Source organism: Chiloscyllium plagiosum, unplaced genomic scaffold, assembly GCF_037043375.1.
Source record: "Chiloscyllium plagiosum isolate Xiang-an unplaced genomic scaffold, Cpla_swu_hap1 HiC_scaffold_40, whole genome shotgun sequence".
Taxonomy (NCBI): Eukaryota; Metazoa; Chordata; class Chondrichthyes; order Orectolobiformes; family Hemiscylliidae; genus Chiloscyllium; species Chiloscyllium plagiosum.
Genome location: NW_028270178.1, coordinates 41681306 through 41706329, shown reverse-complemented (window position 1 = coordinate 41706329; position 25024 = coordinate 41681306). Strand labels below are relative to the sequence as shown.

At 44.6% G+C, this 25024-nt stretch overlaps 1 long non-coding RNA gene across 6 annotated transcripts in view; it reads right to left on the bottom strand.

Annotated features, from left to right (window-relative positions):
• The window catches only part of LOC148138486 (uncharacterized), a 55415-nt gene that overhangs the window by 25026 nt on the left and 5365 nt on the right, over positions 1-25024 (bottom strand). For 3 of the 6 annotated variants that reach the window (XR_015753929.1, XR_015753927.1, XR_015753928.1), the window contains exons 1-4: positions 23227-23272; positions 22486-22592; positions 19209-19291; positions 16004-16090 (exon numbers count right to left, since the gene is read on the bottom strand). This is a non-coding gene — a long non-coding RNA (uncharacterized LOC148138486). Of the gene's footprint in view, positions 1-9891; positions 9929-16003; positions 16091-19208; positions 19292-22485; positions 22593-23226; positions 23273-25024 lie in introns of those variants that run through there. The other 3 variants (XR_015753931.1, XR_015753930.1, XR_015753926.1) reach the window with 3 other exon arrangements.

Sequence of the window (25024 nt, the reverse complement as noted above, 5' to 3'; positions counted from 1 at the left end):
GTTTCCCAGGATGTTGCCATGAACGGAGGGATTGTTTTAGAAGGAGAGGATGGATAGGCTGGGATGTCTGTCACTGGAGAGCAGGAGGTTGAGGGGTGACCTTATTAGAGGTTTATAAAATCATGGAGTATGTAGATAAGATGAATGGCTGCATGGGAGGGGGATTCAAGACACCGGTGCATACAGTTTGAGAAGAGATGACAAAGATTTTAAAAAGACATGAGATTTTCTATTTTTGCACTAATGGGTTGAACTTCCAGAGGAAGTGGTAGCTGTGAATACAATTACAATACTTAAAAGATATTTGGATAAGTACATAAATAGGAAATATTTGGAGGGATATATGCCAAGCAGAGGCAGGTGTGATTAGTTTAGGTGGAATTATAGTCGACATGGATTGGTTAAACCACAGGGTCTGTTTCCATGATATATACCTTTGAAACTCTAACTCTCGGTGTCTTCATGCTCACTGTCACCTCATGAAGCTTCACAACTCTTCCTTATCTCTGCTATCATAAGCATCTCTGTAACATCCTCCAATCACACAATCCTCCCTATCTCTGTAATCTCGATCCCCACAAATCTTTCTGCTAAGTGCCTTTCTGTAATTCCAGCCTTGAGGATAGCCCATTTTTAACTCAGATTCCTGCACCCTGAGCTCCAGAATTTCCTACTAAACCTCTCTGCTCATTTGCCTCCCCAAAACATTAACCAATCATCTATCATCTATTCTAATATCAAAAAGGTATGAGATGATTGCAGCGGGCATGTGCGCTTGATGACCAATATGGAGAAGATGGGGGCATTGTGTTCAACAGTTTAATACCAGAGACTCTGACCCCATTTTATTCCGTGTTTCTCAGTGATTCTCTCTTTTTGAAGCAGATATGAGTGAGAAGCAGTGGAGAATGTAAATGATACACAGTCTGCATAGTGAGAGGATTCCACCACCACTGGCTGTTTACCCTCCAGTTCCACAATGTCCAATAACCTATCCATGCTATCGCGGATCCTGGCACCAGGGAGGTAACATACTATTCTGGATTCATGTCTGTGGCCACAGAAGTGCCTGTCTGTACCCCTGACTATTGAATCCCCGTCACTCTCTTTCCTCCTGTTCTTTGCAGAATCCGAAGCTGGATACAGTATCTGTTTGATAACGGGATGATCACTGGGAACTCCTGCATTTCCTTCCTGAGGCTTTTACTTGATCTAATAGTCATCCATTCCCTTTCCTAACTCACTGAACGTGCTGTCCATAAAATCCTCAGTATTGTAGATGCTCCACAGTGAGTCCACTCACAGCTTCAGATCTGAAAAGCAGTTTCCCAGTAACTGCAGATGGGCACACTTCCTGCACATATTGTCGCCAGGGACACTAGAAGCATCCCTTATTTCCCACATTGTACAAGAGGAGAACACCGTGGATCTGAGGTCTCCTGTAACAATGTCTCTCTAGATTCAGCTAGTTCTCCTATCGCGAGAGAACTTAAACGAGCTAGCAACCTTTCTTCACTTCAAGCATGTCCATTATAATCTAAATCCCCGACCTTTACTTAAGCTGACATGTTATACTTTAAAATCTGTTACAAAATATTCAGCAGGTATCTCATAAAAATTGGCTATTCCCATTGGGGCCATGTGAATTTCTGAATGGCCTGAACTAAACCTGAGTTTCAGCTTCACCTTCTCCCTGTCTCACCTCATTGTTTTCACCCAACTCCATAACACACTCACTGAGCCAAGTAGCACTCTCAGTGCAGCCCTGTCATTTTCAGTTGTCAGAATCTGGAACATTCCACCTGAAAAGATGCTGGAATTTTAGTTCATAAGGAATTTTAATGGGTAGCTTGCAGAGAACCGAAAATAAGGAGTTTACAGGTTAACATTACGAAGTGGGTGATTGGGGACTAAATCTGACAGTTCCTGCAAAGAGATGAGGTGCAATTTGGATAAATCTGTCCTCCCTCTCAGGCCAATATCTCCTTCCTCAGCTGCAGGGCCCAGAACAGAGCACACACCCAAAGGGTGATCCAGCCACAAATTTGTCCATCTCTCTGATTTTTGCTTTACAAAAGTATTGACGATTAGATTTAGATTACTTTACAGTGTGGAAACAGGCCCTTCGGCCCAACAAGTCCACACCGACCCGCCGAAGCGAAACCCACCCATACCCCTACATTTACCCCTTACCTCACACTACGGGCAATTTAGTATGGCCAATTCACCTGACACGACACATCTTTGGACTGTGGGAGGAAACCGGAGCACCCGGAGGAAACCCACACAGACACGGGGAGAACGTGCAAACTCCACACAGTCAGTCGCCTGAGGCAGGAATTGAACCCAGGTCTCAGGCACTGTGAGGCAGCAGTGCTAACCACTGTGCCACCGTGCCGCCCACTAAATGATATTTTCTCTCAGACAGAACAGAAAAACCTTTCTGTTTTCACAGTTAAATGCCAATTATATTCAGGTCCTGATGTCTCTGCTGACTGTAAAAACCTGTTTTTGAGATCCAAGTCTCAATTAATATCCCATAAAATGAATTCACACAACAAAACTCACAGTCAGTGCAGGATGAATAGTAAAGACAAATATTTATCTTGCACCTAACCTAAACGTCTCTGAAAACTATGGGCAATTTAGCTCCCAGTGCAATGGCAAAGGAGATAGGGGTTAAAGAGTGAATAATAGGTGGGGACAGAGCCCGAAGGAACATTTGGAAAGAAAAAGGACTGGATAGCGATCTGGCTGGGAGTGCGCATAGCTGTTAATGGAGGGAACAGGAAGCGGTGTCTGGCAGCATCTCAGTGGATGTGATGGAAATGGTGGCTGATGTACGTTCTGCCGCAAAAAAGACCCTGAGCTTCCAGTTGCCTGCCACTTCAACACACGAGCCTGTTCCCTGGCCAACATCCCTGTCTCATACTTACTGCAATGTTCCAGTGAAGCTTGATACAAACTGGCAGAACACTCCAGAACATACCAAATGGCTCCGTATTTCAATTACAGCAATTTCCCCTCCCATGTGGTCAACAATACCCTCCACCTTATCTCCTCTACTTCCCACACCTCCGCCCTTGAACCCAACTCCTTCAACTGCAACAAGGATAGAATCCCCCAAGTCCTCACATTCCACCCAGGTACAACACATCATCCTCCACCATTTCCACCATCTACAATCAGACCCCATCAGAGATATATTTCCCACCCCAGTCCTTTCAGCATTCCTCAGAGACCATTCCCTCTGTGACTTCCTTGTTAGATCCACGCTCCCCACCAACCCATCCTCCACTCCCAGGCACCTTCGCTCGCCATTGCAAGAGGTGGAAAACCTGTGCCCACACCTTCCCCTCACCTCCATCCAAGACACCAAAGGATCCTTCCACATTCAGCAGAGATAGTTCTTACATTCAAACACCTCACCTATTGAGTCCTTTGCTCTCGATGTGGTATCCTCTACAATGGGGAGACAGGACACCAACTTGCGGAATATTTCAGGGAACATTTCTGGGACACGTACCAACCAACCCCACTGCCCTGTGGCCGACATATTCAACAGACCCTCCCACTCCGCCAAGGACATGCAGGTTCTGGGCTGCCTCCATCGCCAAATCAAGCCACCCGAAGCTTGGAGGAATAACACCTCATCGTCCGCCTTGGGACCCTTTAACCACACAGCATCAATGTTTCCTCATCTCCCCTCACCCCACCTTATCCTCGCTCCAACCCTCCAACTCGGCACTGGCCTCTTGAACTGACCCACCTGTCCATCTTCCTTCCCCATTATCCACTCCACCCTCTCACCATTACCTCTCATCTGCATCTACCTATTACTTTCCTAGCTCCCTTCCCCCCCAGCCCTACACACCCCCTCCTATTTATCTCTCAGCACTCTTTCCCACACCGCACATTCCTGATGAAGGGCATATACCTAAAACGTCGATTCTCCAGCTACTTGGATGCTGCCTGACCTGCTGTGCGTTTCCAGTGCCACATGTTAATGAAGCTGGAAGAACAAAACCTCATCATCCACTCGGGGACCCTTCAGCCCCAATATCAAATTCAATAATTTTAGATCCTGAACTCTCCCACGTCCTAGCATCCTAGCCCCCTACCCTACATACCAGGCCTTGTTATTACATAGCCTGCTATTACACACTGTGATTAGCCACTAACAGTCCCCATAAACAGCTATTCACCCTCCGCCAGCCAGATCGATATACACTCCTTTGTCCAATTTCTTCTATCTCTCTCTTTGGACTCTATTCCCAATCATTTACTCTTTAGCCTATACCTTCTGCATATAAACCAACATTTTTTCCTCAGTCACATCAGTTCTGAGGAAGGTTCATAGGTTCAGAAATGTTAACTCTGATTTGTCTTCACAGATGCTGCCAGACCTGCTGAGCTTTTCCAGCACTTTCTGGTTGTTGTTTATCATTTTCATCATCCACAATTTTTTCTGGTTTTTATTTAGCGGGAGCTTGTAATTCATGTCAAGCAGCCTACACCGTGTGTTTATAAACCGCCCCAGTACCCACAAACTCCATTTTTCTCCCAGTCTATGCCACTCCCATCACACTCACTGAGTCCCCCCTCACAGTGACACTGCGCCTGCACAGCTCATGGTCACGTGTTGACCTGCTGGCCACACCCCTCATTCACTTCTATTGGCTGGAGGATCACGCCAACTCTCCTATTGGTCTGCAGCTGCTGTCAATCACCTGGGCCCCATTGTGTCATGTTGGTGGGATCCTCCCAATGAAGGGTGACCTCACTGAGTTTTATAAAACCATGAGGGGCATGAATGGGATAAATAGACAGGTCCAGAACGAGAGGGCATAGGTTTAAGTTGACAGGGAAAATATTTAAAAGGGACCTAAGGGGCAACTTCTGTCAATCAGAGGATGCTGCATGCATTGAATTTTCGGTCAGGACAAGTGGTGGAGCCTGGTACAATTACACCATCTGAAACACATCTGAATGGGTAGATGAATAGGAAGGGTATAGAGGGATATATGCCAAGTGCTGGCAAATAGGACTTGATTAGGTTAAGACATCTGGTCAGCATGGACGAGTTTGATCGAAGGGTCTGTTTCTGTGCAGTACATCTCTATGGCTCGATGGCTCTGCGGTGGGATGAGCTTCATCATTCACAGTGAATGGGGCATTATCACAGAGCATAGGGGCTGGGGGCTATTCAGCCCATTTGGGCTGTACTCTCTCCTACTGCAGATGCTGCAAATCTGTCCCAACTCCCCTCCCATCTGTCCATAGCCCTCCAAATCTTTCCTTAAAAAGTTGAATTCCAAATTTGTTTTGACAGTAACTGTTGAATCTGCATTCAGCTATTGTTCAAACTGTTCCAGATGCTCAGAACTGACTCAGTAAAATAATCTTCTCATTTTTACCTTGCATTAATTGCCAGTTACATGAATGTAGTTACTTAAAATTGTGACAAACCTTCTACTTTCCCTCTCTGTCAACTAAATATCCTGGAGACAAATCACGATAGGGGGAGGTTGAATAGGCTGGGGCTGTTTACCCTGGTGTGTCGGAGGCTGAGGAGTGACCTCACAGAGGTACATAAAATCTTGAGCGGCATGGACAGGATAAATAAGATAAATAGACAAAGTCTCCCCACTGGAGTGGGGGCTTCCAGAACTAGAGGGCATAGGTTTAGGGTGGAGGGGAAAGATATAAAAGAGACCTGAGGGGCAACGTTTACACACAGAGGGTGGTCCGTGTGTGGAATGAGTGGCCAGAGGAAGTGGTGGAGATGAGTACAATTGCAACATTCATAGGTATATGAATAGGAAAGATTTGGAGGGATATGGACCAGGTGCTGGCAGGTGGGACTAGATTGGGCTGGAATATCTGGTTGGCATGGATGGGTTGGACCGAAGGGTCTGTTTCTGTGCTGTATATCTCTGTGATGAATGACCTTTCAGTCAATTTTTTTATCCAAATAGCTAGTTCTCCCCGTATTCTATGATGTTGAACTTGCTAACCAGTCTGTTGTTGTGTGGAACATTGTGTCTTCCTGAAGTCCAAGTTAACGATGTCCATGCACAAAGCCATGCTGATTCTCCCCACTTATTTGCCTTTCCAATTACATGAAAATCCTGTCCCTTAGAATCCCTTCCAACAACTTGCCTGCCACTGACTTCAGGCTCACCGGTCTATAGTTCCCTGGCTTTCCCTTACCACCTTTCTCAAATAATGGCACACATCTTCCAGCACCTCACCTGTGGTTATTGATGACACAAATATCTCAGGGAGGGGCCCAAAAATCACTTCCCTAGCTTCCCACAAATTTCTGGGATACATCTGATCAGGTCCCAGGGATTTATCTACCTTTATCCATTTTAAGACATTCAGAGTATCCTCCTCTGTAACATGGACACTTGCCAAGTTATCACTATTTATCTGTGCAAATTCTCTAGCTTCCATATCGTTTTTCAGTAAAACCCAATGTGTAATATTCATATAGAATCTTTCCAACCTCCTGCGGTTCCATAGTCAGTCTTGTTGATCTTTGAGGGTCCCTATTCTCTGCCTGGTCACTCTTTGTCCTTAGTGTATTTCTAGAATCTCTTTGGATTCTCCTTAAACCTATTTCCCAAAGCCATCGCTTGTCCCCTTTTTGCCCTCCTGGTTTCCCTCAAGTATTCTCCTACTGTCTCTATACTCCTCCAGGGATCCACTCAAACCCAGCTGTCTGTACCTGCCATATCCCTCCTTCATTTTCTGTCGACAGGCAACATTCTCTACGCCTCCCAGAGTTGCCCTTAACAGGAACATACTGTCTATGTACTCTCATTGTCTCATTTTTACAGGTCTATGGAGGCAATGGCAGATATGGACAGAGAATCAATCATTCTCAGTAAAGAAAGTGTTGGGAAAAGTAACAGCCTAAAGGTAAAAGGGGTGCCTGGCCGTGATGGAATGCATCCCAGGGGCTAAAAGAGATGGCCGGGAAAATAGCAAATGTGTTTATGATAATTCGCGAAAATTTGCTGGACTCTGGGACGTATCTGACAGATTGGAAAGCTGCAAATGTGATGCCACTATTTAAAAAAAAACACCCATTAGTTTAACTTCTGTAGTGAGGAAAATGCTTGAACCTGTCAAGGAAGTAGTAGCGAGTTATCTGGGCAGAAACTATCCCATTGAGCAGACACAGCATGGATTCATGAAAGGCAGCTCATGTTTAACACATTTACTTGAACTATTTGAGGACATCACAAATACGTTGGACAAGGGGGACCCGGTGGATGTGGTGTATCTGGATTTCCAGAAAGTAATCGACAAGTTGCCCAATGAAAGGCTGCTGTATAAGATAAAGGCTGCACGCGTTATGGGTAATGTATTAGCATGGATACAGGATGGGTTAACCAACAAAAAGTAAAGAATGGGGATAAACGGGTGTTTGGATTAGTGTTGGCACTACAACTGTTTACAATTTACACAAATGTTTTGGAGTTGAGGACCAAGTGTACGGTGTCAGAGTTCAGATTTGATACAAAGATGAGGTAGAGCAATGTGTGCAGAGGCCACCGTAAGTCTGCACAGGGATACAGATAGGTTACGTGAGTGGGTAAGGATCTGGCAGATGGAGGACAATGTTGGGAAATGTGGGGTCATCCATTTTGGTCGAACTAACAGCAAACTGGATGATGAAATGGTGAAAACCTGCAGCATGCTGCTGTGCAGAGGGAGCTGGGTGTCCTTCTGCATGAATCACAGGAAGTTGGTTTGCAGGTGCAGCAGGTAATTAAGGCAGTGAACGGAATATTGAGCTTCCTTGCTAGAGGGATGGTTATGCTGCAGCTGTACAGAGTGCTGGGGAGGCCACACCTGGAGTACTGTGTACAGGTTTGATCTCCTTACTTCAGCAAAGATGTACTAGCACTGGAGGGGGTGCAGAGGAGGGTCACAAGTTTGGGCCTGGAGTTGAGGGTTGGTGTATGTGGAGAGATTGAGAAAACTGGTTCTATACTCATTGTAATTTAGAAGAATGGGAGGTTGGATGGGGAAAAAAAAACAAAATTATGAAGGGAGTAAGTAAGATAGAAGCAGGGAGTTTATTTTCACCAGGGGTGGGTGAAACTAGAGAACATAGCGTCAAAATAAGGTGGAGCAGATTTAGGACTGAGTTCAGGAGTAACTTCTTCAGCTAAAGGGTTGTGAATCTGTGGAATTCCCTGCTGAGTGAAGCAGCTGAGCTATCAACTTTATTTGCCTTTAAGGAACATGAAAGGAATTAAGGGTTATGGTGAGAGAGCAGGAATGTGGAGCTGAGGCCATGAAAAGATCAACCCTGACCTTATTGAATGGCAGAGCAGGTTTGAGGGGTCAGATGAAAGTTTTTGCCTTGTGCCATCAAAATTGACCTTTGAAAAGTTAAGTTTCGAAATTGGATAATCTGGTCTATTATTTTCTGTAACTATTTTAAAACTAGTAGAATTATCAGAGAATCCCAGAATCCCAACAGTGTGGAATGAGACCATTCGGCCCATCACATCGATACTGACGCTCAGAGCCTCCTAACCTCCCCCTGTAACGTTGCATTTTCCAGGGCCACCCAACCAACACACTACGGGCAATTCAGCCTGGATAATCCAATCTACCCTGCACATCTTTGGACTGTGGGAGGAAACCAGAGAACCCGGATGAAATCCACGCAGACAACCCCAATAAGGTGATCATCCCTTTCTTATTTCCCAGTTCCACCCAAATAACTTCACTGGGCGTACTCCCATGAATATCCTCCCTAAGCACAAACATAATGCTATCCCTAATCAAAAATGCTACTCTCCCTCCTCTCTTGGCCCTGTTTCTATTCTTCCTATAGCATCTATACTCTGAAACATTAAGCTGCCAGTCCTATCCATCCCTGAGCCACGTTTCTGTAATACCCATGATATCCCAGTGCCATGTTCAAAACCATACCCTAAGCCCATCTGCCTTCCCTGTCAGGCCTCTTGCATTGAAATAAATGCAGTGTAACTGCTCAGTCTGACCTCATTCTCTGCTTTGCCCTTGCCTGCCTTGACTATTTGACCTCAGAACTGTACCGGCCTCAGACATACCTCTTTTCTCACTATCTATTTGCAATCACACTCACTCCCTCACTGGTTTAATGCCTCCTGAGTAGCATTAACAAATCTCCCTGCCTCGATATTAGACACCTTCCAAATCAGGTACAATCCATCCTTCTTATGCAGGTCAACTCTACTCCAGAGGAGATCACAATGATGCAAAAACGTGAATCCTTTTTCCACTGCACCAGCTCTTTAGCCACTCATTGAGCACCTCCTCCTCCTCCTCTGTAATATGGACATTTTTCAAGATGTCACCATTTATTTCCCCACATTTTATATCTCCCATGTACTTCTTCACAGTAAACACTAATGCAAAGTACTTGCTTCCCTATCTCGCCCATCGCCTGAAGCCCCACACAAAGACTGCCTTGCTGATCTCTATTTTCTCCTAGTTAGCCTTTTGTTCTTAAATGTATTTATAAAAGCCCTTTGGATTATCCTTAACCCTATTCGCCAAAGCTATCTCACGTCCCCTTTTTGCCTCCTGATTTCCCTCTTAATTATACTCCTACTGCCTTTATACTTGAAAATTTTTTGGATTGGAATAAATGCTAAATATTACATCTTGATAAAACAAACCAGGGTAGGACTGACACTCAATAAAAGTAGGACCTTGAGTAGTGATATGGGAACGAAGAGACAGAGGGCTTCACGTCTTGGACGTTTGTGTTACATGTAGACAGGGTGGTTAAGGTGCTTAGCACACTTACCTTCATTGTTCAGACCTTTGAGTACAGGAGTTGGGACGTTATGTTGAGAACGTACAGGATGTTGGAGAGGCCTCTTCTGGAATACTCTGTCCAGTTCTGGTTGTGCTTTTATAGGAAGGATATTATTAAATCGGAGCAGGTTCAGAAGAGATTTACCAGCATGTTGCCATGAATGGAGGGATTGTATTCTAAGGAGAGGCTGGATAGGCTGGGAATTTTTTCCACTGCAGTGCACGAGGTTGAGGGGTGACCTTATTAGAGGTTTATAAAATCAGAAAGAGCGTAGATAAGGTGAATAGCCGGGGGAGAGGGGGATTCAAAACTCGGGTGCATTCATTTTGAGAAGAAATGAGAAAGGTTTGAGAAAAGACATTAGGGTTTTAAAAAATATATATACGTGTGGAATGAATTTCCAGAGGAAGTGATAGTTGTGAATACAATTACAATATTTAAAATACATTCAGATCAGTACATAAATAGGAAATATTTGGATGGATGTGGACCAAGCGGAGGCAGGTACAATTAGTTCAGTTTGGAATTATGGTTGGCATGGACTGGTTGGACCACAGGGCCTGTTTCCTTGCTGTATAACATTATGACTCTAATCCTTACTAACTCTAAATTCCTCCATCCTCAACTCTCCTGATCACTGTCACCTCATCCAGCCTCACAACTCTTCCTTATTTATATAATTCCTCACCAGCCACAGAACGCTCCCTATCTCATGTCCTCCAGTTTCTCAAATCTCTGCTACATGTGCCTTTCTTTAGTTCCAGCCTTGAGGTTGCCCTCATTCACTCCGATTGGTTGGAAGACAAACTGGTACGGCCTGGTCCTCCAGTACTGCCCTCTGCCTCCTATTGGCCCTAGCTGACATCAATCATCGGGGCCCATTGTGAGGTGAGTGGTGGGATCCTCCCTCTCTCTGCCCTGGGATGAGCTTCAACATTCACACTCAATGGGGCAGTATCACAGAGCACAGGGTCTGGGGCTATTCAGCCCATTGGGGCTGTACTCTCTCCCTCTGGATATTCTACAAATCTGTCCCAATTCCCTTCCCATTTGCCCATAACCCCCCAAATCTTCCCTTAAAAAGTAAAATTCCAAGTCTGTTTATGAATAACTGCTGAGTCTGTGTCCAGCTGCAATTAAGACTGTTCCAGATACTCAGAACTTACTGAATAAAATAACATTCACATATTCACATTATTTGCCAATTACCTGAAAATAGTTATTAAAATTGTGACATTGTTAACAATTCCCCTGTCTCTGCAGATTAGATATCCTAGAAACAAATTTGCACCTGGTTAAAATCACTGCTTAACCTTCTCGGCTCCAAGGACAATTATCTGTGCTTCTGCTAGCTCTCCACAAAAGAGGAACACATCTTATTTTCATTTATTAGTGTCATAGAGATGTACAGCACAGAAATAGACCTTTGGTCCAATTTAGAACATAGAACACAGCGCAGTACAGGCCCTTTGGCCCTCGATGTTGCACCGATCCAAGCCCACCTAACCTATACTAACCCACTATCCTCCATATACCTATCCAATGCCCGCTTAAATGCCCTTAAAGAGGGAGAGTCCACCACTGCTACTGGCAGGGCATTCTATGAACTTACGACTCGCTGAGTGAAGAACCTACCCCTAACTTCAGTCCTATATCTACCCCCCCCTTAATTTAAAGCTATGCCCCCTTGTAATACCCGACTCCATACGCGGGAAAAGGTTCACACTGTCAACCCTATCTAACCCCCTAATCATCTGTACACCTCAATCAAGTCACCCCTAAACCTTCTTTTCTCTAATGAAAACAGCCCCAAGTGTCTCAGTCTTTCCTCATACGATCTTCCTTCCATACCAGGCAACATCCTGGTAAACCTCCTCTGCACCCGTTCCAGTGCCTCCACATCCTTCCTATAGTATGGCGACCAAAACTGCACACAATATTCCAGATGCGGCCGCACCAGAGTCTTATACAACTGCATCATGACCTCAGTACTCCGGAACTCAATTCCTCTACCAATAAAAGCCAGTACGCCATATGCCTTCCTCACCGCACTATTTACCTGGGTGGCAACTTTCAGAGATCTGTGTACATGGACACCAAGATCCCTCTGCTCATCCACACTACCAAGTATCCGGCCATTAGCCCAGTACCCCATCTTTTTGTTATTCTTCCCAAAGTGAATCACCTCACACTTAGCTACATTGAATTCCATTTGCCACCTTTCTGCCCAGCTCTGCAGCTTCTCTATATCCTGCTGTAACCTGCCACATCCTTCCTCACTGTCAACAACTCCTCCGACTTTCGTATCATCCGCAAACTTGCTCACCCAACCTTCTAACCCCTCTTCCAGGTCATTTATAAAAATGACAAACAGCAATGGTCCCAAAACAGATCCTTGCGGAACACCGCTAGTGACGGCACTCCATGAAGAAACTTAGCCATCAACTACTACCCTCTGTCTTCTTCCATCCAGCCAATTCCTAATCCAAACCTCCAACTCACCCTCAATGCCATATCTCCGTATTTTCTGCAGTAGCCTACCATGGGGAACCTTATCAAACGCCTGACTAAAATCCATATATACCACATCTACCGCTTTCCCCTCATTAACCTCCTTCGTCACCTTTTCAAAGAATTCAATAAGGTTTGTGAGGCACGACCTGCCCTTCACAAAACCATGCTGACTATCCTTGATCACATTATTCCTATCCAGATGTGCATAAATCCTATCCCTTACAATTCTCTCTAAGACTTTGCCCACAACAGAAGTGAGACTCACCGGCCTATAGTTACTAGGGTTATCCCTACTCCCCTTTTTGAACAAGGGAACCACATTTGCTATCCTCCAGTCTTCTGGCACTACTCCTGTAGACAAAGAGGACATAAAAATCAAGGTCAATGGCTCTGCAATCTCCTCCCTTGCCTCCCATAGAATCCTAGGATAAATGCCATCAGGCCCAGGGGACTTATCTATTTTCACCTTTTCCAGGATTTCCAACACCTCTTCTCTACATACCTCAAAGCCATCCATTCTACTTATTCACATCGACGACAATGCCCTGTTCCTGAGTAAATACTGAAGAAAAGTATTCATTCAGTGTCTCCCCAATCTCTTCCGCCTCCACACGCAACTTTCCACTACTATCCTTGACTGGACCTATTCCTACCCTAGTCATTCTTTTATTCCTAACATACCTATAGAAAGCCTTAGGGTTTTCCCTAATCCTACCGACTAAGGACCTTTCATGTCCCCTCCTTGCTGCTCTTAGCTCTCTCTTCAGGTCCTTCCTGGCTACCCTATAACTCTCAATCGCCCCAATTGAACCTTCACGTCTCATCTTGAGATAGGCCGCCCTCTTCCATTTAACAAGGGATTTCAATTCCTTATTAAACCACGGCTCCCTTGCACGACCCTTTCCTCCCTGCCTGACAGGTACATAATTATCAAGGACACTCAATAGTTGCTCCTTGAACAAGCTCCACATATCATTTACACCCTTGCCTTGGAGTCTACTTTTCCAAGCCACACATCCTAAGTCATGCCTCACCGCATCATAATTTCCCTGACCCCAGCTATAACTCTTGCCCTGTAGTACACACTTATCCCTCTCCATCACGAGAGTAAAAATCACCGAATTATGGTCACTATCCCCAAAGTGCTCACCTACCTCTAATTCTAACACCTGGCCTGGTTCGTTACCCAGAACCAAATCCAGTATGGCCTCACCTCTTGTTGGCCTGTCTACATATTGTGTCAGGAAACTCTCCTGCACACATTGAACAAAAAATTTGTCCATGCCAACTAGGAATCCTCAACAAATGGAGCCCCATTTGCCAGCTATAGGTCCGTATCATTGGAAACTCTTCCTATTCATGTACCCAATCGGATGTTTTTCAAATGTTGTAATTGTATCAGCCTCCACTACTTCATCTGGCAGCTCATTCCACACATACACCACACACAGCTTGAAAACTTTACCCCTTAGATCCGTTTTTAATCTTTGCCCTCTCAACGTAAGCCCATGTGATCTTATCTTAAACCCACCTAACCTGGGGGAGAAAGACACCGGCTGCTCACCTTATTCATGCCCTTCATGATTTTATAAATCTCCATGAAGTCACCTCTCAGTCTTTGACTCTCCAGGGAAATTAACCCTGGCCTATTCAGCCTCTCCCTGTTGCCCAAATCCTCCAACCTTAACAAAGTCTTTGTTAATCTTGTCTGAACTCTTTCAAGATTCACAACATCCTTTCAAGACCAGGGAATTTCGAACTTAAAACATAATTCCTGAAATGGCTTAATCAATGTCCTGTCCAACCACAATTTGACGTCCCAGCTTCTGTACTCAGTGCATTGACCAATAAATATAAGCATACCAAACCCCACCTTCACTAGTCTTCCTACTTGCGACTCTACTTTCAAGGAACAATGAACCTGCACTCCATGGTCTCTATGTCCAGCAACATTCCCAAGGACTTTACCATTAAGTGTACAAGTCCTGCCCTGATTTGCCTTTCCAAACTCCAACAGCTTACATTTGTCTAAATTGAACCCAGTCTGCCATTCCTCGCTCCAATGGCCCATCTGGTCAAGATACTGTTGCATTCTGAACTAACCTTCTTCATTGTCCACTACACCTCCAATTTTGGTGTCTTCTGTAAACCCACTGACCATATCTCATATTCTCATCCAAGTCATTTATTTCAGGACCCAATATCCATTCTGCAGGACAATGCTGCTCACAGGCCTCCAGTCCGCAAAGCAACCCTCCATCACCACCCTCTGCCTCCTACCTTCAAGCCAGTTTTGTATCCAAATGGCTAGTTCTCCCGCCATTTCATGTTATCTAACCTTGCTAACCAGTCTGCTTTGTGGAACATCGTTCAGTGTCCATATAGACAACGTCCACAGTCTGCCTTCATCAACCATCTTTGTCACATCTTCAAAAACACTCAATCAAGTTAGAGAGATAGAATTTTCCACACACAAAGCCATGTTAGCTATCCCTAATCAATCCTCGTCTTTCCAAATACATGAAAATCCTGTCCCTCAGAATCCCTTCCAACAACTTACCTACCACTGACGTTAGGTGGACTGTTCTCTTGTTCCCTGGCCTTTCCTTACCACCTTTTTTAAATAATGGCCACCCATCTTCCAGCACCTCACCTGTCACAAACAATGAAATAAATACCTCAGGGAGGGGCACTGCCATCACCTTCCTAGCTTTCCACAAATTTCTGGGATACACCTGATCAGGTCCCAGGGATTTATCCACCTTGTTACTGTTTAAGACATCCAGTACTTCCTCCTCTGTAATATAGACACTTTTCAAGTTATCACTATTTATTTCTCCAAACTCTCTAGAATAGAATAGCATAGTATTTCTCCCACTTCCTGTTATTCCATAGATGGCCTTGTTGATCTATTCTCTGTCCGGTTATTATTTTATCCTTAATGTATTTGTAGAATCTCTTTGGATTCTCCTTAAACTATTTCCTAGAGATATTTCAAGTCCCCTTTTTGCTCTCCTGATTACCCTCGAGTATATTACTGTAAAAACGTGATCCTGTACTCCCAATCCCTCCGCCTCTGCCACATCTGCTCCCAGCAGACGCAATTCCACTCCAGGACATCCCAGAAAGGTTTCCTCTTTCAAGGACCGGATTTCCCTCCCACTTGATCAACAATGCGCTCCAATGCATATCCTCCACTTCCTGTACCTCCGCCTTCCCCCCACCCCTCCAACCACAATAAGAATATAACCCCCCAGTCCTCACCTGCCACCCACTAATCTCCATTAACCTTTGCTATGTCCGCTACCTACAGTCAGACCCCATCACCAGGGATATATCTCCCTCCCCAGCCCTTTCTATCTTCCGCAGAGACCATGGGATCTTTGGTGCTGATGTGCTGCCCCACGGATACCTCAGTCACTCACCCTGCCAAATGGCCTAGTGAGATTATCACTAGATGGATAATCCAGACACCCAGATAACATTCTGGGGCCCAGGGTTTGGATCCCTTCACGGCAGAGAGTGGAATATGAATTCAATAAAAATTTGGAAGTAAGAATCTATGAAAGACCATGAATCCATTGTTGATTATTGCGAAAAAAAATCTCATCAGATTCGCTAATATCCTTCAGGGAAGGAATCTGCCATCCTTACCTGGTTTGGCCGACATGTGACTCCAGACCCACAGCAATGTGGCTGACTCTTTACTGCCCTTTGGGCCTAGCCAGTGACACCCTCATCCTGTGAATGAATAACAAAGAAGGTCAAGTCTTGTACATAACCATACTATTCTTACAGAGAAGTGATCTCTTCGTAAATTTGCTTCTCAACTCCCTGCTGACTATTGGGGAAGGGGGGTCAATAGTACCATCCCAATAAGGAGATCATCCCTTTCTTATTTCAGTGTCCCACCTGTATCACCTGTCTGGATGTACTCCCAGGAATACTCTCTTGAATCCCAGCTGTAATGTTATCCCTAATCAAAAATATCTCTCCCCTTGCTCTGTTGCCCCCTTTCTATCTTTGCTGTAGCATCTATACACTGGAACATTAAGCTGCTGGTCCTATCCATCCCCGAGTCATGCCTCTGTAATTGCTATAATATCCCAGTGCCATGTTCAAAACCATACCCTGAGCTCCTCTGCCCGACCTATCGGGCCTCCCGCATTGAAATAAATGCAGTGTAACTGCTCATTCTGTGCCTTGCCCTTGTCTTCCTTGACTGTTTGACGTCTGAACTGTACCAGCCTCAGACTTAGCTCTTCCTCACTCTCTCTCTGGGTTTACCCACATTCCTTCACTGGTTTAATGCCTCCTGAATAGCACGAGCAACTGTTCCCTTCCAGTGCAGGTACAATCCATCCTTCTGATGGAGGTCAATTCTACCCCACAAGAGATTCCAATGATCCAATAATGTGAACTCTTCTATTCCTATGTCATTGATACCAATAAACAACATCCTCCCCTCAAAATGGTTATTCTCCCCTTTAAGAATATTCAGCTCCCTCTCTGAGACATCCTTATACAAAAATTACACATTCGAATAATAAACCTTATACTCATCATGTCATCATAAAAGGATTACATGACACATTGAAGGTTTGGGGAGACCTTTTGCGAGAATGCGATGATTCAAAGGAGAATTTTTAAGCAGCAAATGGGATTTATCTGGAACACAATGCAAATATCCAGATCCTGATATACTGAGTAATTCAATCAGAGTTTAGCAGAATATTTACTAAGATTACCATCTGAATGTCCACCTGTAATATCCTGTAATACAAGTTTATAAAATCTGTCACTACCAGTTCAAGTTAGAAACCCACACCATTCCCTCCTTGTGGCCCAGGATGATTGTACATATTACCCTTGATGACATCAGCAGCCAACTAAGGGGGAAATCTGTGGGTTTCTAGGAGATTCCAACTTGAGATCTCATGTGACTGAACACAGCAGTTCTTTGACACATTGGAGAAAATGATCCAAGCGTCAGTGAGATATGGGGAACAAGAATTACTTTCTTTTCTTTCATTCCGTGCTTCCGCTCTGCCTCATCAATAAGACATGGGTGTGAAAGGCTAATGCCTAACGATGGGCAAGTTGTCTCCATCCTGACCAATGGGTAGGAAGATCCTCTCAATCACTCCAAAGCGTATCCCTAAAAAGATAGCAACTCTGTCTGCTTCCCACTGCCCAGTGCTCCCAGTAAATGTTTGGAAGAATGGGAAGGGGGGATATCTCCTAGAAAAGGCATAACTGTAAAAATGTCTAGGAGGATTATGAAAAGAGAGAGATGCACAGGAGAAGGGGGCAACAAGTTGCCAGATAGGGCGTAACTTGGAAAATGGGAAGTTGCTCAGTTTGGAGGAGATAATAAAAGAACAAAGTACTATTTAAATGGTGAAAACTGTAGAAAGCTGCACAACAAAGGGACCAGGGGTAATTGTTCAGGAAACACAGAAAGCTACCACACAGTTACAACAGGGAATCAGGAAGGGGAATGGAATGTTTTGTTTCAAAGGTTTTTAGTATTAGAGTTTGGAATATATACCTGAGAGTAACGTGTGGAAGTGCTGGTGAGACCACCATATCTGCAGTAATGAGAACAGTTTTGGTCCCTTTAGATAAGGAAATATGTCACTTTATTGGAGGCATTTCAGGGAAGATTCAATGAGATGATCCCTGGTTTGGAGGCATTATCTTTTAAATAAAGGCTGAAAAGGTTGGGATTCTACTCACTGGATTTTGGAGAAAGAGAGGTGATCTCATTGGGACAGATGGGATTCTTTAGGGGTTTGACAGGATAAATACAGAGAGGATGTGTCTGAGGGTAAATACTGAGAGGGGAGTCTGAAACCAGATTCTGAGTCACGGAATCAAGGGTTCTGTTTTGGATTCAAGGTTAAGGCGACACAGACACGGGTAACGGGTTTCAGTGGCAATGGAGCTGGGGTGAGGTGGAGAAAAGCAACGTTTAAGAGACTGGAATTCCTGGTGTTGTAATTGTGTGGATGTCTGATCAGAAGGTCATCTTGGGGTCAGATATAACAGCAATATTGTGAAGAATGTAGTTCTGTCTCAGAGAGTTCCCAGTGAGAGGGAGGGGCTCAGCAGAAAGGTAAAGGTAAGGCAATGGGTTTAACCGTGACAATGTTTCATTGGAGGAAACTGCAGCTAATCGAGTAGTGGGAATGTGATAAGCAGTTTGATAACTGAGTAACAGTAGAGTAATGGAGAGGGATGATGGGGAGGGAGAGCTGGGCATCGTCAGTGTACATGTCAAACCTAACACAGTGTTTTTGGACGATATCACCTCCTGGCACTATGTACGTGAGATAGAGGAGAGACCAAGGATAGATCGTTGAGGGACACCAAATGCAAGGAAATGGAGAGTGGAGATGAAGCAGGATTTTCCAACAACAGTGAGGTCAAATATTAGTTTTTCACAGAATGGGAGAGAAGGACATAACCAGAAAAGACCAACAGACAGAACAAGGAACAATATCTATGAATTGGCGAGGGAGGGTGATGAGGCGGCAGCGGAGGAAAGAGTGTTGGAAAGTGAGTTTAGTGAGATTAGAGTAAAGGGTCAAGTTAAGCTCTGATAAGGCTTGACAAGAGATGGAGAAAGATGTAGGTTTAGGACAAAAACCAGGAACATCACCTGAGGCAGTTTGGCTCAGTGGGCTAGTGGGAGGGAGAGAAACAGCAGATCGGATTATCTCAGTCTCAGTGACAGAGAAACTCCATGTGCTCCTCACTCATTGTTGGAGGGGAGGATGGAGGAGACAGGATGATGGACAGTGTTTCACAAAGAAACAAAACCAGGGTTAGTGATATTTAAAATGAGTGAACAAACCTGATGTATTCAGCTTTTATCCAGAATATTAAAACAAATGACTGAAGTCCTGGTTCGAATCCCATCTTGGCAGATGGTGGAATCTGAATTCAAGAGAAAAAACAACGTATTAGGAATCTCCTGATCTCCATGAAACCATTGTCAATGGCGAAAAAAATCCTGCCAACCTGACAGCAGCCCAGCCAGCTACTCACTGTACTACTCACTGCAAAGTCTCAACACAGGAATGAAACTGGATGGACCATGTGGCATCTAAGAAGGCACCAGAAATTACAACCACAGAATCAGCCCTCTAGATGGTGCAACGTCCTCCTCACTAACATATGGTTTTTGGTGCCAAAATGTGGACAGCTGTCTCACAGACTAGTCAAGGAACAGCCTGACATAGTCATACTCACGGAATCATCCCTTACAGACAATGACCAGACACCACCATCACCATATCTAGATGTCGAGAGTGTGGTGCTGGAAAAGCACAACAGGTCAGGCAGCATCAGAGGAGCAGGAGAATCGACGTTTCGAGCCTAAGCCCTTCATCAGCCTGACCTGCTGTGCTTTTCCAGCACCAGACTCTTGACTCTGATCTCCAGCATCTGCAGTGTTCCCTTTCTCCTGAAATCTCTGGATATGTCCTGTCCCACCGGCAGGACAGACCAGGCAGAGGTGGTGGCACAGTGGTGTACAGACAGGGAGGATTTGCCCTAGGAGTACACAGCATTGACTCCGGAGACCAGGATGTCTCATGGCTCCTGCTGATTACCATATACTGTACTGGCTGATGGATCAGTTCTCCTTCATGTTGAACAACATTTGGAGGAAGCACTCAGGCAATAAAATGGTGTCAAACGTACTCTTGGGTACAGGATTTCAAGGTCCACAATCGAGACTAGTTCTGCAACAGAATTACTGACTGAGCTGGCCAGGTCCTAAAGGACATAGCTGCTCAACTGAGTCTGCAGCGGGTGGTGAGGGAACCAACAAGAGGGAAAAACATACTTGATCTCATTGTTATGAATTGACCAACTGCAGATACATCTGTCCATGACAGTATCAGTAAGAGCGACCATCACACATTTCCTTTGGAGACAAAGTCTTGGCTTAAAGTTGAGAAAAACCTCCATTGTGTTGAGTGACACTATCACCGTTCTAATGGGGACAGACTTTGAACAGATGTAGGATCTCAAACTGGATATCTCTGAGGCACTGTGGGACATCAACAGCAGTAGAACTGTACTCCAGCACAATCTGTAATCTCATGGGTTTGTAAATCCCGGTCTCACCCATCACAATGGACAGGAAAAGAGGGCATGCCATGAGCAGCACCAGGCAGACTTAAAACTGAAGTGCCAACCTGGTGAAGCTATCAAACGGAACTACTTGCATATCAAACAGCATCAGCAGCAAGCAACAGAGCTAAGTGATCCTACATCCAATGGATCAGATCGGAACTCTGCAGTTCTGCCACACCCAGTTGTGAACGGTGATGGACAATTAAACAACTCACTGGAGGAAGCATCACAGAAATGCCCACCCTTACTGATGGAGGGGCCTCACACACCCATGCACCAGATAAGATGACAGCATTTGCAGCAATCTTCAGCCAGAAGTGCAAAGTGGGATGATCCATCTCAGCCTTCTCCAGTGGTCTCTAACATCACAGATGTGAGTTTTAAGCCAGATCGATTCTGTTTGAATAACATCAAGAAATGGTAAAGTCGTGCAAAGGCTACGGGCCCTGCCAACATTCTGGCAATAATACTGATGGCTTGTGCTCCAGAACTTGCCACCCACCAAGCCATGTACCGGTCCAGCACTGGCTGGTTGCCCAGGGATGTTCAACACAACAACACAGGGCAATCCAACCCAGGCAATTTCCCTCTGTCAGTCCACACTCAATCAGCAGTAAAGTGATGGAAAATGTGATCTACAGGGCTACCAAGCAGCAGCTGCTCAGCAACAGCCAGCTGAGCGACACTCATTTTAGGCTCCACCATGGCAACTCGGGTCCCGATTGTGGTACCGCCCTGATTCACAATCTGGCAACCAGCTGAATCCCAGAGGTGAGGTGAGAGTGACAGCTCAGTCCCACTCCAAGACCACTAATTCGAGCTGATTCCACCCTCCTCTCAGCTCATATACTGAAACTCTCATCCATCGTGTGTTATCTCCAGACTTCGTTTTCCAAACACACTCAGGGCCAGCTTCCCACATTCAACCTCCCTGTAATCTCAAGAAAGTCTTAATCGCTGCTTGTTGATTCATCAAAAGGCTCCTAATTAGAATCAACAGCATACAGCCATAGAGATGTACAGCAAGTAAACAGACCCTTCGGTTCAACCCATCCATGCCGACCAGATACCCCAACACAATCTAGTCTCACCTGCCAGCACCTGGCCAATATCCCTCAATTTAAAATTCTCACACTTGATTTAATTCCTGGCTGTGATAATCCCGAAGGTATTATCCCTACTGCGAATCCTCTACAAGGATGCCTGCCTTGAAGAAGTTTTCTTCCTCTCTCTACAAGAATCTCAGGGAGTCTCTCTCCCACTGCAACTCCCAGGTCATTTCCTCTGCCCTGAAGCTCTTCAACCACGTCCTGAAACAAACCCGCTACTACAGCCACATTTGCTTACTTGTCCGACCTGCCCAGCTCCTTTTCCACCTACCCACTCCACCCTCTCCTCCCTGACCTATCACCTTCATCTCATCCCCCACTGACCTATTGTACTCTATGCTACTCTATCCCCACCCCCACCCTCCTCTAGCTTATCTCTCCACGCTTCAGGCTCTCTGCTTTTATTCCTGATGAAGGGCTTTTGCCCGAAACGTCGATTTCGAAGCTCCTCGGATGCTGCCTGAATTGCTGTGCTCTTCCAGCACCACTGATCCAGAATGTGATAATCCCTAGCTCCCTGCACCACACACACTTTGAGACCTTGACAACCCATTTACTTCGAGACTCCCAACCATTTGTTAATTCATTACTTCACCTGTGTGGCTATTTCTACATTTGCTGAAGCAGCATGATCTGAAATTCGCAGCCAAAACCTCACAGGTCTGCTTTCCATCTTTAAGACATCCCTCAAAACCTGCTTTTTGGCAATGCTTTTGGTCACCTGACCTAATATCTCCATCTCTGGCCTTATGTCTAAAGTTCTCAATAGTATTTTTGTGAAATTATAAGCATGATAATAAAAATACGAACTGTTGTTGATTTGGACATTATTCATTCAGCAACAGTGATGATTTGAAAATAACCTATAATGCCACTTACTCAACCACACTGTGAGAGCACCTGCACCACACAAACTGCAGCTGTACAAGAAAGTCAAACATCATCCTCTCCACAGGCATCAGGGCTTTGGCATTAATCACTGGTATCTGTGGAAGGAGAAACACAGTTGATGTTTCAGGGAATGCAAAATGCATTACAGGGAATGAAAATGGTGCAGAATTTGATAGTCAGAAATGGAAGGAAAATACACTTGCTTATTGGAAAAAAGAATTCTTGACTGTCAAAAATATTTTAGAAAATAATCTGATAATAGAGCAGCACATGGTCAGAGGCTGGGCCGCAGTGAAAAACTCCTTTACAAAGGGTCTATAAAAGTAACAATACAGTCGTAAACAGACCAAAAATACACCCATGGTTCGAGACTGAGGAAGCTAGATATTGACAAAGTGGTGATGAGGGAGCCCAGAGGTGAATCAGAGCAGTATTGGCTGCTATGACCCCAATGACTCTAAACTGGAGAAAGTCTGCACATGCGCCTGGCTGCACCTTGCCCCCTACAAAGATGGCGGTTCCGCACGTGTCCAGTGAATCGTTGTCCCGAATAAAGATGGCGGCGCTCACTCAGGCCTGCAGCCGCGCTGAGGCCATTCCCCATTTACTGCAAACAAGGGACTGGGACGTTCAAATTTGTGTTTTCCGACGTGCACAATTTGTTTGTAAAACCTCTCCGCTCATAGCAACACAGTTTTTCTCCAGTTCCCCGTTTATTTCTTTCCTTACCGTATCCTTTCTCTCCATAACTTCCCGAGCATTCATTACAGCGACTCTGCGCCGCGCGCGAGGGGGGATCACATGGTTTAGTTTAGCTCCGCCCTTCATTCACTTTGATTGGTTGGAGGACCAACATCCCGCTAGGTCATCCAGCTCCGCCCACCGTCCTTTCATTGGTCCGGTGCTGACATCAATCACCTGGGGTTCCTTTGTTGGCTAGAGCATGCGCAGTGTGTCCTGCTTTAGCTGATATGTTGGGTAATGTGATGGGAAAGTTTACTGAGGGTAAGAATTCCCTTTGTGTGAGCTCTGCAGTAGATTTCCTTTATTCATGGAGGGAATTGCCTTCCTACTCATGACTGTATAGCTGTGATTGATGAATCAATGCCTTCTGAATCAGTACATAAACACCCCATTTTCACATCTGAGATCTTTAGCACATTGTATCACGCTCTTCTTTGGAAACAAAAAAAACATGAAATGGACCCTCAAGGAATCGGTGCAGGAGTAGGGCATTCATTCCCTTCAGCTTGTTCCCCCATTCTATCAGATCATGGCTTGGCCAACCCAGACCTCAACACCTCTTTTATGCTTGATCTACATAGCCCTCAACTGCTCAATATTTCAAAAATCTATCTGCCCTCTTTTAAAATAATTTGTGATTGAATCATAGATTCCCTACTGTGTGGAAACAAACAGGCCCTTCAGCCCAACAAGCCAGAACAACCCTCCAAAGAGGAACCCAACCATTCCCCTCCCACATTTAATTTTCACAAAAGTTTGGGCGAGAAAATTCTAGCCATTCACTGAGAGAAAAAATTCTGTACTTTTTCTAAAATGAATGTTCCCTTATGTAATGTCCCCTGGTTTGAGACTTCACTGGTGCTAGAAGATCTAGTCAACATCCACCCTGTCAAACTCATCAGAATCTTGTTTCCATAAGATCACCCCTGCATATCTATTCTTGATAGGTGAACCCTTTTGTCCTCAAAGCAGCTAAGTGAACCTTATTTTGAATGGTCTCTGATGTTGGTTTATCCTTTATTAAATATGGGAGCTAACATTGTATACAGTACTTCAAGTGAGGACTCAACAACAGCCAGTGTGGTTAACCAATCCTCAGTCCATGCTAATACATTACCCTGATACCATGAGCTCCTAAATTGTGCAATTAACTTTTATGTAGCACCTTATCATTTGCATTTTTAAAATCCAAATACAGAACATCATTGGATTGCCCTTTATCAGCTCTGCTTGTTATCTCCTCAATGAACTGTCGCAAATTTGTCAAATATAATTTCTCTTTCACAAAACCCAGTCTACCATGTTTAATGATAAGCTTTTCTAAATGTCCTGCAATTTCTTACTTTAATATTCTGTAGATTCTTTCAGTAGATTTGCTAAGTACTTAAATCCATGCGGACTCTGTCCAATCCTGTCACTGTTCAGTAAGAAACTTGACTGTACTCCAATATAGTTAGTAAATGTATCTGTATTTATTTTTAAAAATTGATTACTTATAAATGCTGGACCCATGCAATATCAATGAATTAGTGACTCTGAATTGGGGTTAGAAATTTTTTTTGTTAATTCCTTTTTGTACTGTGTTGTGCAGACAGCACCAAGTGATCACTCTTAATTGTGAGTAACGTTAAAAATAATGTTAAAAATGACATCCGAAAATGCTGCCTCATTATTGTGCAATGACGATTTTGCATTCAATAGTTTGCAGATAAAATTGAACAGATTTTTGCTGCAATTTGGCCAGACTGCAGGTTACACCAAAGTGGCAACCCTGTTGTCAAAT